The following is a 14164-nucleotide window of genomic DNA, read 5'->3' as shown; positions in this document are numbered from 1 at the left end:
AACAAGACCCCGTTTCGACAGTAGGAGGTCCATTTCCTCCGTTTTGCGATACGCCAGACCCCTCCCGATGAATAGGATCCCGTCTCGACCGTGGCCGGTCGAACACAAGGCCGTTTCCTCCGTTCTGCGGTATGCCAGCCCTCGTTTCCATCGGCTGTTCTGACCAAGCTGGTTGGCTCCCGATGAACACGATGATGCATTCCGTTCTGACCCAGCCGGTTGCCTCGCCATGAACATGACGATGGCACAACTTCTCCATTCCGACCCAGCCATGTACATGAGCCCTGGCCATACGTATGCATGAGTAGGCGATCGAGACCCTGCCCGTATGTACATATGTGGACGTATTTTCTTTCTTGCACCTTGGCCGTTGTACGTACGTGTACATGCTACGTGAGTGCCTCTACTACGACACGTGCGCGCCTCTACATCGACCAGTATTTACGTACACGTTCGCGACCAGAATGACAATGCTACATATGGTTCGACCAGGTGGGTCCCGACTGTCAGGCACTTCCTTGCGTGTGAAGCTGTAGCTGGTGGGTCCCAGCAGTCAGGGGGCGTGCCATTTTTTTGCCCGTAATATGGACGCACTTCCTTGCGTGCGAAGATTTAGCTGGTGGGTCCTAGCAGTCAGGGGGAACGCTTTTTTCATGAAATGCGGTGGCCCGTCCGGTGGTCTCTGCTGTCAGGTGGAGGAATCATTATTTTCCGCGTAATAAGGAGGCACTTCCTTGTTGTGGCCGTGGACCCAGCTGTCAGCCTCTCCATGTACAGTACTCTTCTGATTGAAGTCGTTTGTTGACCACATTGACCACGCCGCGCCGAGAGCACGGAGGCGGTGGACGACGGCGAGGCCTAGGAAGGGGACGACGCGGAGCCGGGGAAGATGTGACAGTGGATGCCCACGCGGAGAGGAGTACGAGGGTTCACTGGTTCGGCTACGGTGTGAGGCTGCCATCGCTGTAGGGCCTGGCCAGCGGTGGGAGTAGTAGGGGCGGTGAGGCCTCCGCAGCAGCACAGCCGACCACGGGAGGCAAGAGCAGGCGACACGACCGGCGCTGCTTTGGGCGGCTGGAGCAAGAAGACCAGAGGTTGAAGAAGCACTATGGCCGTTGGATAGACATCGTACGGTCACTTGAGCTAGAACCGTTCATATTGACTAAGTTGACAAATCCCTCCGTCCCCGTCAACTTAGTAGGCCCACATGTCAGCCTCCCACTATGTTGGGTCCCAGCTAGCAGGGGGAGTATTCATTTTTTGTGCGTAATAAGGAGGCACTTCCTTGCGTGCGAAGTTATGGCTGGTGGGTCCGATCTGTCAGCAGGGGGAACGTTTTTTTGTGAAATACAGAGGCCCTTCTGGTGGGTCCCAAATGTCAGGTGGAGGAATCATTATTTTGCGTGTAATAAGGAGGCATTTCCTTGTGTGCGGTCGTGGACCCAGCTGTCAGCCTCTCCACGTAAAGTCCATGTCCGATGGATGTCATTCGTTGACCACGTTAACCATGGCGCACCGAGAGCACCAGGGCGATGGACGACGGCGAGCCCTCGGAAGGGAACGACACGGAGCCGGGGAAGACACGACAGTGGATACCCACGCGGTGGGTAGTACGAGGGTTGACTGGTTCGGCTGCCGTCGCCGGAAAATAACAGGAGGTGTGGGTGAGTAGAGGGGTAGCCAGGCCAGGGATGCGAGTATGGTGGGCCCGTGAGGCCTGTCCGGCAGCAGAGCCGGCCACAGGAGGCGGGAGCAGGCGGTTCCGCCGGCGCTGGTTTGGGCGGCTAGAGCAGGAAGATCAGAGACTGAAGAAGCACGATTGCCGTTAGATTGACATCTAATGGTCTGGCGCTGGTAGAGTCGATTGTTGACTAAGTTTCTTTTTTTGAGAAACCTTGTGTACGCATGAACTTAGTAGGCCCACAAGCCAGCCTCCAAATTTGTGGCAGACAACATAGAGCACATTTGCTATTTCTTTAATAATTTGCAACCCATTTGCTAATTGTTAAGTAATTTATTATAGCCCATTTTCTGCCCAGGACCACGGTCAAAAAGTTCAACCTTATTTTGCATATTTTGGTGTAGTCTGAACTGTTGTAATCCCGAAACGATAAACATTTTTTAAGAACTTATTGATTTGCCAAAAAATCGTTTTGTTTTTGTAAGCAAACAAGACGTGGGACAATTGAGTTGGTTTAAGGGAAAACCAGTGGGTAAAAAAATAGCACTGGGAGGGAAAACAACAACAAAAATAAGGATGTAAATATGAAAAGGGAACTTTATGTATTTTCAATATAATGGTACGTGTATATGAACTAGTAAAACTATAGGTAGAGATTAGAAAACGAAAGTAGGACATGGCGTTTCAAGAGGAAAATAGAATTGGGTTGTGTGTTTGATTCAGTAAAAAAACTGCCTGCGGATGTTGTAAGACAAAATACAACTAACGGTGGCGGGCCAGAGGTCAGTAAATACTTTCTGGATCTTTGCGTCCCGTTGTCGTCATGGGCTAGGCCTGTTAAAAATAAAGCCAAGCCCGGGCAGTCTACAGCCCAGTTGAAACTTGCTCGACCTGAAAAAACAATATACCTGCTCAATAAACGAGAGAATTTTGCAAGTATAGACTGATAACTGGGATGCAGCAGGTATATTGTTTTTTCATTGTGATAATAAGTGCATGCACTTGTTTCGAAAAATTTGGAGAACTAGGAATTTGAACGGCATGTGCTTATGCTAGCCATCAAATAAAAATCAGGTGCCTGAAAATTCGTTTCGAAACAAATGATTCAGCTTTATATCCATGTCGACCCTCAACATGATGGTTGGAAGCAAATGCCAAGTTCATACTGAAAGATTGTTAATAGCAATTCCAACTTGCGGACGACAAGGTAGTACAAGTACTAATACCAAAATAACTTATAATATTTTTATTCCTGGCCCTAGTGTTCGTCTGGTAGAAAATCTTGTAGAGGACCAGCTCCCGCTCCTTCTCTTGCTCCAGGTCCCCGAGGTGGTACTGGTGCATCACCCAGTTGGTCCTCTGCTGGTCGAAGTTCTTTTTTTGCGGGATTGGTTGAAGTTCTTGTTGGTGTGCAGCACCAGAACCTTTTTGCTGCCCACCTGCCGGCCATTGACCATCACCGGCAAGGTATTGCCGGTCTTATGCCACATCGCGTGCATACCGCACTCCGACTGTATCTTGCGACGCGTCCACGTGCCCCTTTTGAACGCCCTGGAATTGCGCTGGAAGAAATGCTTGCTTAGGCCACTCAGTGTGATACCTGCAGTATTGTGGAATACATGTTTTAGTGCACGTAGCTGGCATTTTCATAACATCTTTGGCATGTTGCAGTCACTTGTTTCACTTTTTATTAACTGTAAAATTGTAATTTCTTCACTACGTTTGCGTCCGAAAAGAAAAATAGAGCTATAAACAAAGGAATATGTTTGTGCAAGTAGACGGACGATCGGTGTCTTACCTGGAAGTTTCTCAGGATGGGTGTAGCATATGCCGTGCTCGCTGTCGATGGTTAGTATGAACAAATCAATGAGAGGGTGACATCTCGCGCTGTCAGCACTCACTTTGGCCTCAAGGTTCTCGATCAGCTCCTGATCCGTGGGATCGAACTTGATGCCAGCCGGCAGCACCGGCCAATCCTTCTTGGAGTTGCATCGGTTAATTCCAGTTATATGGTACTCAATGTATGATCAATCGATTTTTTTAAGTGAATGATAAAATATTTCGACAGATAAGTGGTAGTACTCCAAACTTGAAGTCCACAATACCCGAACACGCCGCCGAGATTCTTGTGTCACCTCACGCACAGCGTGTTGTCACGTCAATTCAATGTGAGGACATGATGAATAATTTGACCGATGTATACTAGTACTGCTACTGTACTACATACTAGTCATATTTAGTGTCACATTTTAACCATAGGTTTAACTAACAAAGTGTCAATGCATGTCACCAAAAGTTATTCCATTGGAAACTATGTTCAAATACGAATAAAATGATATAATTTTTTGTGACATGCATTAACATTTAGTTAGTGAAATTTATGGTCAAAATTTGACACAAATTACGAAGGGGTCCAGTAAACCAGGAGGGAGGTAGTAGTATGAGTAGCACAATATACGGTGTAGAGGACTAGTACAAATTTAAAAATGGGGTAAGAAGTTAGATGGTTGTGCGACAGATTTTGTAGGCTACATGAGTAATACAAAATATAATTCCCATTGGACAACACTTTCACCAACAAGTACACACTTGAAGCCTAATTGATATATATATATATATAAATGGCTTCTGCATAGCATCTCCATCATCATTATCAAAACATCCTATGCAGGTGAGTTAGGATGCACTTGATCACAAAAAGGTTTCTATCCTTCAAACCAGAGGTGTGCTTCAAACTAACAATAGTACATAATATCCAACAAAAGAGGGTCATGCTACAACAGCAGGATACATGGCTCAGTCCAGATATCAGTACGAATCAAGTTGTGCATATTTGTTGTTGGCATGAACCACATCGCCGCATGTCGGGTTTGCAAAAGCCATCCATCCCATGGAAGCCTGATGCCTTTCACACATTGAAGATTATCTGGCAACAAGCTGTGTCGATGAATCTCTGGATATGGTGATTCATGAAACCCATGGTATGATGTGTAAACACAGTTCCCCTGGCGAATGGAAGTTGCATAGCACGGTAATCATCGCCGGTGATATGATCAATGATTGGTTGGATGATCAGATAATTGAGCCTGAGGGACATGGAGTGGTTATCGAGGCCATAGGCCCGCCTCCGGTTGAATACGCCTGGCCCAACGGAGCTGGGATCTTTCTCGAACATGAAGCAGCCATAGCCATCAATGTCACAAACGCCCCAGGCATTGTCCTATATGTGGTTTGATGAAATGGTTTGGTCAATTTGGTATGTGGAAGACCGCCGTTAGCTGAACAAGCGATAAACCACCACCCATCGGCTGGTATGATTCCAGGTCCTGGAATCATGAAGGCCAGCGCATTTGCGTCTGCTGCAACAATTCAAATTGGAGACCAAAAGGACCAAAATAAACAATCATGTTCAAAGTATGTGTGGAATTAATATTATTATAACAGTGACACATATCATACACAGAGAATTGCAATGTCGTGGTCATAATCATACCCCAGGTTAAAAAATAAGCCAATGGCTTTCATATTCTAGCAATATATCATGGTTCAAACAACAATGAGTGGAAAACATATATGAAAGGGCCTACTCATATTCTACCATAGCACTTACTACAGTTATCATATCAACTCTAAGAAATAGCATGTGTTGTTAAAAAAATCCTGGAAATGAGAGTAACATATAGCAATCATGAGGTTATACTCATAATATCTATTCTAACAATCATTAGATGCTAATTCTTCTCATATCAACTCTAACAATAACATGTGTGGTCATAAAAATCTAGGAAATGAGAGAATCATATAGCAATGATGTGGTTATAGACATACTATAGGCATGTTCGGATTCCCTCCTCCTCCACAACTCCGCTCCGGGAGCTGGAGGAGCCGTAGTTTAAAATCACGGAGTGTGGAAGGAGGCGCTCTACAGATTCTCAGATTTCACGGAGCGGGAGAATTACCGAACATGCATGTATATTCTAAATTTGTAACAATGAACATGCAGTCGTATTCATAAGGTAAAGATGAGATGAGATAGAACAATTACACGACGATAGATTCCACCAGTATAGGCAGCCATTCTGTGTGTCGGCTGCGTAAACGATGCCATCGTGCACTATAGCATGAGACAGAAATGTTGGCTAAAGGGGATTGACGATGAGCCATAACCATGTATGGCGACCGGATTCCAGATAGACTAATACCATGTTGAACACAGCAATGAGCTTGTAATCCATGTAGTCTTCTGATGGTGTGGGCACTTCGCAGATTACAACCTTCAGCAAACAGAGGTCGAGCCAAAAGCTCGACGCGTCTCGTGCGTAGTAGGCAGGAGTGTCCGGCGGGCCGCGAGGCTCGATGGCGGCGGTATCCAATGATGGAAGGGTGATCTCTCGCTGGGTGTAGATATCCACGAGACGCCATGGACTACCGGATTGGTGGATGAGGATGGTCCAGTTGGCCTTCATGCCCTCCCAGTAGTGGCCGCGCATGAAGGATAGGTGGATGGGTAGTGGTAGCATGTCGAGGGGCACCACGGCAACCTCCGTAGGATCGTCAAGTCGGTGTCTGAGCCACCTGCGAGGATCGGGCATCACGTCGGTTGCAGACGAGTAGACGGTACAAAGACACCGAGCATGCGGCCAGACGGACGGTGCTGAGCGGGTCCATACGATTACAGATTTGCTCCAAGAGAACATCGGGGAGGGAATTCCAGTCGCGGCTCTGCATGTCAATCGGTTCTGCCATAGGTTTTTTTAGGGCGCTGAGTGACTGGCATTTTCGGTGCCTGCGAGCCAGCGGGCAAGTGGATTCGGGCGGGTGAGCAAAGAAGATGGAGTGTGTGGCCGAGCAGTGAGCGGGGGGAAATGGTGTGTGGGCGACAATGGGGAAGAGAGGAGGAAGAAGAGTGAAAGACGGGGAAGAAAGTGCATTAAATCTCAATTCTACTAGTACTACTACCAGGATATACCGTCCTTCGGAGTGTAAATAGTTACACCGATGACATGTGGGTCTACCTCAAGAGGGCCCATATGTCAGTTAATGGAGGAGAGAGGTGCGTATTCATATTTGCGGAAGCGTGCTCCACTCGCAAACATGATGGCAGTACTGGGTAAGGCTGATTTAGTAACACCAACACACTGGTTCAGCTTATTAATTAACTGTCCCATCTGCTGCAGCATGTATTGTCACTTCACTGTGAAGACTAGTTGAGTAATTCTGTCTGACCGAGATGGGGAATAATGGATCGCGAAGACTTCCTATCTACAGTATCCATATGCCTGTACGCTCAGGCAACTCCCAATGCTCCGCCTTGTACAAGTGCTAAGGCCGTCATGTAGGCAAAAAGTCTGATGTGGCAAGTTAATTAAGAGGAGAGAGATACGTGTGGTGACCCCAGTACTAAGCGCGAGAACCTAGACAAAAGACTTAAATGGAAGAATCCCACCAATGCATGAAGAACTTTAGTTACAAAATCATTAAAGAAAGGATGCTTAGCACCAACAAGTTAAGCACCTATGCATTGGGATCTTTAGTTGCTAAAGTTTTTAATGTGCTTAGAACCCCATGTAATCATCGATGCATTGGAAGTAGCCTCATCCTGTCCAACAAGATGAAACATTGGCCAAGGCACCCAGCGCCAATAATGTAGGAGTACTAGTACTACCTCCTTTCCGGTTTATAGGGCTCGATTCAAAAATATCATCAACCATGGTAGATGATGAGTGGTGGAATAATTTTTGTAGTTTGCAAAAACACTCAATTAATGCACTCGTTTTCCTCAAAAAAATTATGTTTACCAATGTATTAATTTTGTGCCAAACTTTGACCATCTACTCCCTCCATCCAAGTGAATAAGTCATCTTTGGTTGTGCACCGTGATAGAGGAGGGAAAAACAAGAGAACTTAATGTTTATTTGCTACTCCCTCCGTTCCTAAATATTGTCCTTTTAGACATTGAAATGGAATACAACATACGAATGTATGTAGATATATTTTAGAGTGTAGATTCACTCATTTTGCTCCGTGCGTTGTCACTTGTTGAAATCTCTAGAAAGACAAATACTCCGTATTTGGGAACAGAGGGAGGCTTTTACTCCGTACTTGGGAACAGAGGGAGTATCACCATATGGAGGGAACAGAGGAAGCTTGAAATATGAACATGTCAATGGGAGGGAGTAAAAGCCTCATGCATGCATGCCACATGCAACACTCACACGTACACATGGACGCACGCAACACTCACGCACCCATGCGGCACACAGCACACAACGCAACACACATGCTCACGCTCAAGTGATCAGCCTACTCCCTACGTTCCTGAAAGACTATACAATTTAGAGATTTACACATTGACCAGGGCATAATTAATGCCCAAAAGTAGCAGATTTATGTGTGCATGCGACCATTGAGAGAAGAGGATTAAATGAAGGTTGTTGCATGCTTTAATTAAGGATAGACATGTAGCCTATAGCTAGAGCACAAGTTGGTGCATAGTCAATCAATATCGATTTTAGATTAAAGGCTAAATGCATTGGAAGTGTAGATGTACACTCTTTGTTTTTAGCCGATGTACACTATTTGTTGGAAGACCGAGGGAGTACACGTGCATGCACTAACATACACAGTCAGGGTGGTTCGCGCGCAAGGGTTGGACTCCTGTCGCGCCTGCGTAAAGTTTTATTTAACTGATTTCTTTGCTCTGCCAACTGACAGGTGGGACCCAGAAACCATGTGACAATTTAACCAGTAAACAAAGTGCCATGTCCACTATGTGGCCGGTCAGTAGGGTGCAATACGGTGCTCTATGATGAGCTAGTGATCGTATAATCACCGCAAAACTATATATAGTGACCGTAAAGAGCGTATTGTTACATACATTGACCGCCGGTGTATTTTTCTCGTTTCAAATTAATCCATATTAACCGGAAAGGACTAGTACTAGTACTACTTTGATGTGTCCCGTCAACTCGCCGAACAAGGAGAAGCTTGCTTACTATGCCTCTCCCTCGCCCACGCGTGCGGTGGCTCGCGGGACGAGGAGAGGGTTTTGACTACAGCGCCCTCTCCCTCTCGCTCGCCCTCGCCCTCGCGATGGACGTGCAGTAGTTAAATTGGTGTCAGATTGCCAGAAGCATATTGTACTGTACTATCATCATTGTTGGACCTTATGAAGAGGCAAAGAGCAAAGTGCAAGGTTCACACGAGTATGAACTGTTGAACCTCCCGAAGAGGCAAAGAGCCAAGCGCAAGGTTTTATAGGAGTTGTCGTCCTAGCAGGAGTATTACAACAATACTGAACGATGCTACTGTATGATGCCGCCACATCACCTATAGCCAAAGTTGTGCCACCTTTTTTCTCAAAGAGCGTGTTGGAGCCCGTGCAACAACCACACAAGTTGCACGTACACATAACACATTTACTAGTAATAAATTCTAAAGAACAAATGCCAGTATGCCACACAAGTTCATCTCCAATTCATGTGATAAATTTGTGCATGACTAGTCTACATATATTCACAGCGCTACCGTTCACAATTTACCATACCCCACTTACACGTTATAGATGGGCTACATGTCCTCCTCCAGGTTCCAGTCCCAGGTGTTCTTCATGGATGGCACGATCCATAGCGGTGGGCAACAGGAATCATTGTCGCAGCTTTCTAGTCCGGTTCCACATGATGGAGACTCATCCAAGCTGAAGCGGCATAAATCAGGGATAGCGTGTCCCAGCATGTCGTTCATCCGGCGATGCGCACTAAAGTCACAACCATGCTTCATGAACGGCATGCCTTCGGTGTCGTGCACGGAAGGTGGCATCCGCTTCAAAATGGGGTAGTTGTCCCCAATGAAAAGCGAGTACTCTCCAAGAGTGTTCCTCGTCACCCACGTAGCATCACGGGGGTCAAACTCAGCGTCGTTCATCTGGTACACGCAGCATCTCAGATCTAGACACATGGTGACGAACATAGTCAAGCTCCATGCATAATAATGTTGTGCTCAAATATGGCGGTCAGTAATACTGTGCAGCAAATAGTACTACTCCAGTATAGAGGAAGTAAAATAACATTATATATAGCCACTCTTGGCTACATGGATGAGATAGTAAGACATGGAAAAACAAAAATGGTGGCATCTAGTGGGTTCAAGTCTTCAAGGGCCTAGCTAGCTATACACGTCCTCCAAGGTAAAAAGTACTCCTACTAGTACTAGTAAGTAAGTAGTACAACAACGAAAGAGAAGGCGAGAGGGTTAAAAAAATATAATACTAAATGGAATACCTGGGTAGATGGTGACGGTCCGGTCGTGGTAGATTGTGTGACCATGTTGCACATCAGTGGTACCATGGGCAACGGCTGCTAAGATAGTTGATCCCAATATCCCAAAGTCAGCTACAAGGTTCCAGGTTAGACCGAATCACGGATGCAAATGCACATCCAGGATCGGCGATCTTATTTTGATCGAGGGATGACTGGTCCCTGCAAAATAATGGAGTACCGTTATGGATGCAAATGATGGTTTGTGCATTCCGTTTGTAATCTCCCGTACCGTAGGATGGCAACCAGATGAAACAAGTCCCCTGGCTTGTCACCACAAAGATGCAGCCTAAATGGCACACGACGTCTTTGAACATGTAGGGGTACAAATCTACCGCGGCCAACATGCGCCAGCCTCTACCGTTACTGCCTCTTGCATTGCTGGCAATCCTTATGTCGAACACCGCGATGAGATAGTAATCATCATAGCCACATCGCTTTGTCGGCGGGTCTGCAATTGCTATCTTCTTCAATCTCATGTAGGCATCATCATACTATTCAAGCCCAGCCAGTCCGTCCCAATGGTTGAGAAGGGGTCTACGGGAACGGCCGCACTGCTGTGAATGTTGTGCAAAATGATGGTGGTATCCAGCCGGATGTATGCAAGCCAATCTTCGTTGGCACCGACCCAGACCTATATATAAGACGGTGGGCAGCGGAGAAATTACGGGATGGAAATGGAATAACTAAGTACTACATGATCAAAATCCATGACTGGCCTGCTCATCGGATGAAATTTGACTACCTCTCAACGTCGGCAACTCTAGCGCAGTCAACGTGCAACCATGGCCAGGGAGCGGTGTACTGTTCGAAGGATTGTCCCATAGAAGAACCTTCTCCTCGAGGACGCATGGAAGACCAACAAGCATGGCCTTTTCCCAAGCCTGTTTAAGCACCATCTTGAAAAAGTTGGTGCAGGAAGCACCGAGTCTTGCGGCGATGAGGACGTCGGAGCGGCATGCAATTTCTCCCAGAGGATCGTCGTCCAAGGTCTCCCAGCCCCGACGAGGAGGAGAACCACCTGGCAAATCCATGGGAGCAGCAATGAACTGCCTTCTCTTCGGGGGGAGGGGAACTCGCGAGGAGGAGATAAGAGCGTAGTAACCGCAGGGCCTCGTCCCTTCCAACTATACCTCCTCGATCGTTCCTTAGCGAAGGGGTGAGGCTATTATTTACTACTCCCTCCGTTCCTAAATATTTGTTTGTCTAGAGATTTCAACAAGTGACTACATACAAAGCAAAGTGAGTGAATCTACACTCCAAAATATGTCTACATAAATCCGTATGTTGTAGTCCATTTGAAATGTCTAGACAGACAAATAGTTAGGAACGGAGGGAGTAGTACGTACTCGTACTGTAGCAGTACTAGTAGTACTACTACTACTTTATCAACTAGTAGTCGATGTAGTACTGTACTTCTAGTATAGTGCACCAGTTTTGAACTCTTAAATCTCAGGGCCAAGGAGCTACAGTTGGAAGTGGAGGGTAGTACTGTTCTCTAGAACCATCATTGTACTATCAATGCAGGGAAAGTACACCTGCATAGTGGGTACTCTCGATGCTCCATTCCAGCGCATAGCTGGCCTACTCAGCCACTCCTCTCACGCACACACTAGCAGCGTGTTTATCAGCGACGGTTACTGCGGGGGCAGAACATTTGAGTTATTTGATACAGCGAGACAAGGTTTTTCGCTTCCATTTGTGGAGGTGTAATGGATCTTGTCGAACTTTGTTAGTAGTTCCTTCTTCATGAATGAGATGAGGCAAAGCTTTTGCCTCCGTTTCAAAACAAAAAAACATGTCAAGAGGAATTTATTTTATAGAGACAATAATGGAGTGAAGTCCATGTGTGCAATGCCACAAGCTACAGAGTAGTAGAGTACTAGAACTTTACCTACGGAGCCATATTGCACAGTTTCCAATGACGCGCCAGGATTTTCCGGCTCCACGGGCTTAATTGGGAGGCGCTAGTTTAAATATGATACTAGCTGATGAGGGAGCTGCAAGAGAGGTGCGGCTAGGGCGAGCACGCGAGCCATGAGATGATGGGAAGGAAAACCCGTTCATGTGGCTGGGCTATCCAGTGCACCCAGATTGTGGTGCGACACGTCCGTTCGACTTCAAAACTCAAACTACCCGTGTACAATATTGGCTCGCAGTGAAGTTACTATTTTAAAAAAGGCCACCGTGCGTTTAGCCGGGATCGAACCCACAAAACGAGGTATACACTCCCGCGACCACTAGTAGTACTCGTTGGAGTACAACGCAACCTAGAATCGCCTTTTGTCGCTAGTAGTACATTGTTCCTTACAAGAAACCACTAATAATGCCAAGAAAAAACTACCACTTGCATATGTGGCAGACTTAAGAAAAGACTACCTTATCAACCATTGTACATGCCCTTACCAACCAGCCCTACCAAGAAACGACTGCTCTACAAATTGCCATTATAAGCACGTTTCAACCCATGTCGCCCCTTAAGTCAACGCCTTCTATTCGACCGGCAAGTTAGGCGTTATGACTTGTGGAACCTACATGTCAGTCTGCACAAAAATCCCCGAGTGACCTCCTACCTCCGGCCCATCCACCTAGTCATCCTCAGCCATGGGACGCAACTACCGCCACCGGCAGAAGGCGAGGTTAAAACCGCCGGTGGTGCGGAGCCCACCTTGCGGCATCCCGGATGCCAGCTCCGTCCGGCGCTCGCGGCCGCTAGCTAGACAAGATAGCTCAGTCCAACTGCTTGTCTGCAAGGTTTGCTAGCTAGATTGGAACGGCGGCGCGGCGGCTTTCTCGCGCGCGCCATGCTAAGGCCAGCCATCTGGCTCGAGCGAAGGCCAACGCGGTGGCTTGCTCGCACATGAGTCATGCTCGGGCCAGCCTGCCAACCCGTGTGGAGGCCAGTATGGCGTCCGACCCGTCCGGCGGAGCGGCGGCCAACTACCTCATCACCGGCGCCACCGACGAACATGCATCAGTACTGTTTGAAGTAATGTTCAGGAAAAATAATGATTTGAGGGGGAATATAACATGATAGAAGGTCAGATGTGGGTCCCTCGTGTCAACGGTCAAACAAAATGTGTTGGTTTAAGCTGCCTCGTCAGCACGGACGTGTGGGCCAACCCTGTCATAAACAGGTTTAAACGAGCCTAATCGGCACTAGGTAGTAATTTTTGGCACGGATTAACAAATTTTGTGTATGTTTTTGCTATTTTTTGTATAATAGTTTCTTCCTAGGGCTGGTTGAAAGTGGTAGTTTTTTGTTAAATACTCTACATATTGTAAGTAGGAGTGAAAGTTAAGCTCTAGAAGCCAATAAGCAAGGCTAGTTACATAGTGCCTATGTGTACGTGATTGAAAGTAATATCAACCATGAGTGACTAATATCTTGATGAAAAACTCAAAGTTATGGAAGTACTAGCATTTTTTGGAATGGTTGGAAATTCTAGCAATGTTCACGTGTGTTACAACGGATACTAATTAGAATAATACTTATTCACAAACTTGATACAAAGCACTCAAATTTTGATATACATATATCACTAGAGATATATTATGTTTCAACCAGAAAATATTCCTTGGGCTGTTTTGGTGAGGTGAGCGAGGGGTGTTGTTGGTTTTAAGATACTAATTATGGGGTTTTCCGCAAATTGGTAGAGAAGTGGGATGTTGGTGAGAAAAGGCAACAACTTACCTCATAGTTGTTAGATGTAGATCTAATAGTCAGAAATGGCGGATGGCACACACACCATCATCACCAACTTAGTCTTCTGTAGGAGTACTAGCAAGATGTCTGTGCATATTGCACGGAACATCAAGATGCATATTTTTATAAAAAACTTGTTGTTATTGACCCATGTAGGAGTAATCCCATGTGTAAATACTAATGATATCTCGAGAAAGAGGAGATAAGGTGAAGAGGAGTGGGGCGTGGTGGTGATTGGTGGTCGAACTGAGCGGAGGTAAGGGGATGGACGACGCCGGCAACGGCCACCAGGCCAGTTTGTTCCATAGGCTTCCTTTTTTAATTGCTCAACAATGAGGTTGTTGGAGATAAGGATAAACGAGGGAAGGCCTTGTCTACAAATGTGGAGTGAGGTGCGGGTATCTTTTATTTCAATTCCATCCGTCAGATATAGATCGGACGGTCTATTGCAACATGGCACGC

Source organism: Triticum urartu, chromosome 1 (genome assembly GCF_003073215.2).
Source record: "Triticum urartu cultivar G1812 chromosome 1, Tu2.1, whole genome shotgun sequence".
NCBI lineage: Eukaryota > Viridiplantae > Streptophyta > Magnoliopsida > Poales > Poaceae > Triticum > Triticum urartu.
The sequence above is the reverse complement of the archived record's forward strand: the minus strand, read 5'-3'. Positions refer to the sequence as shown.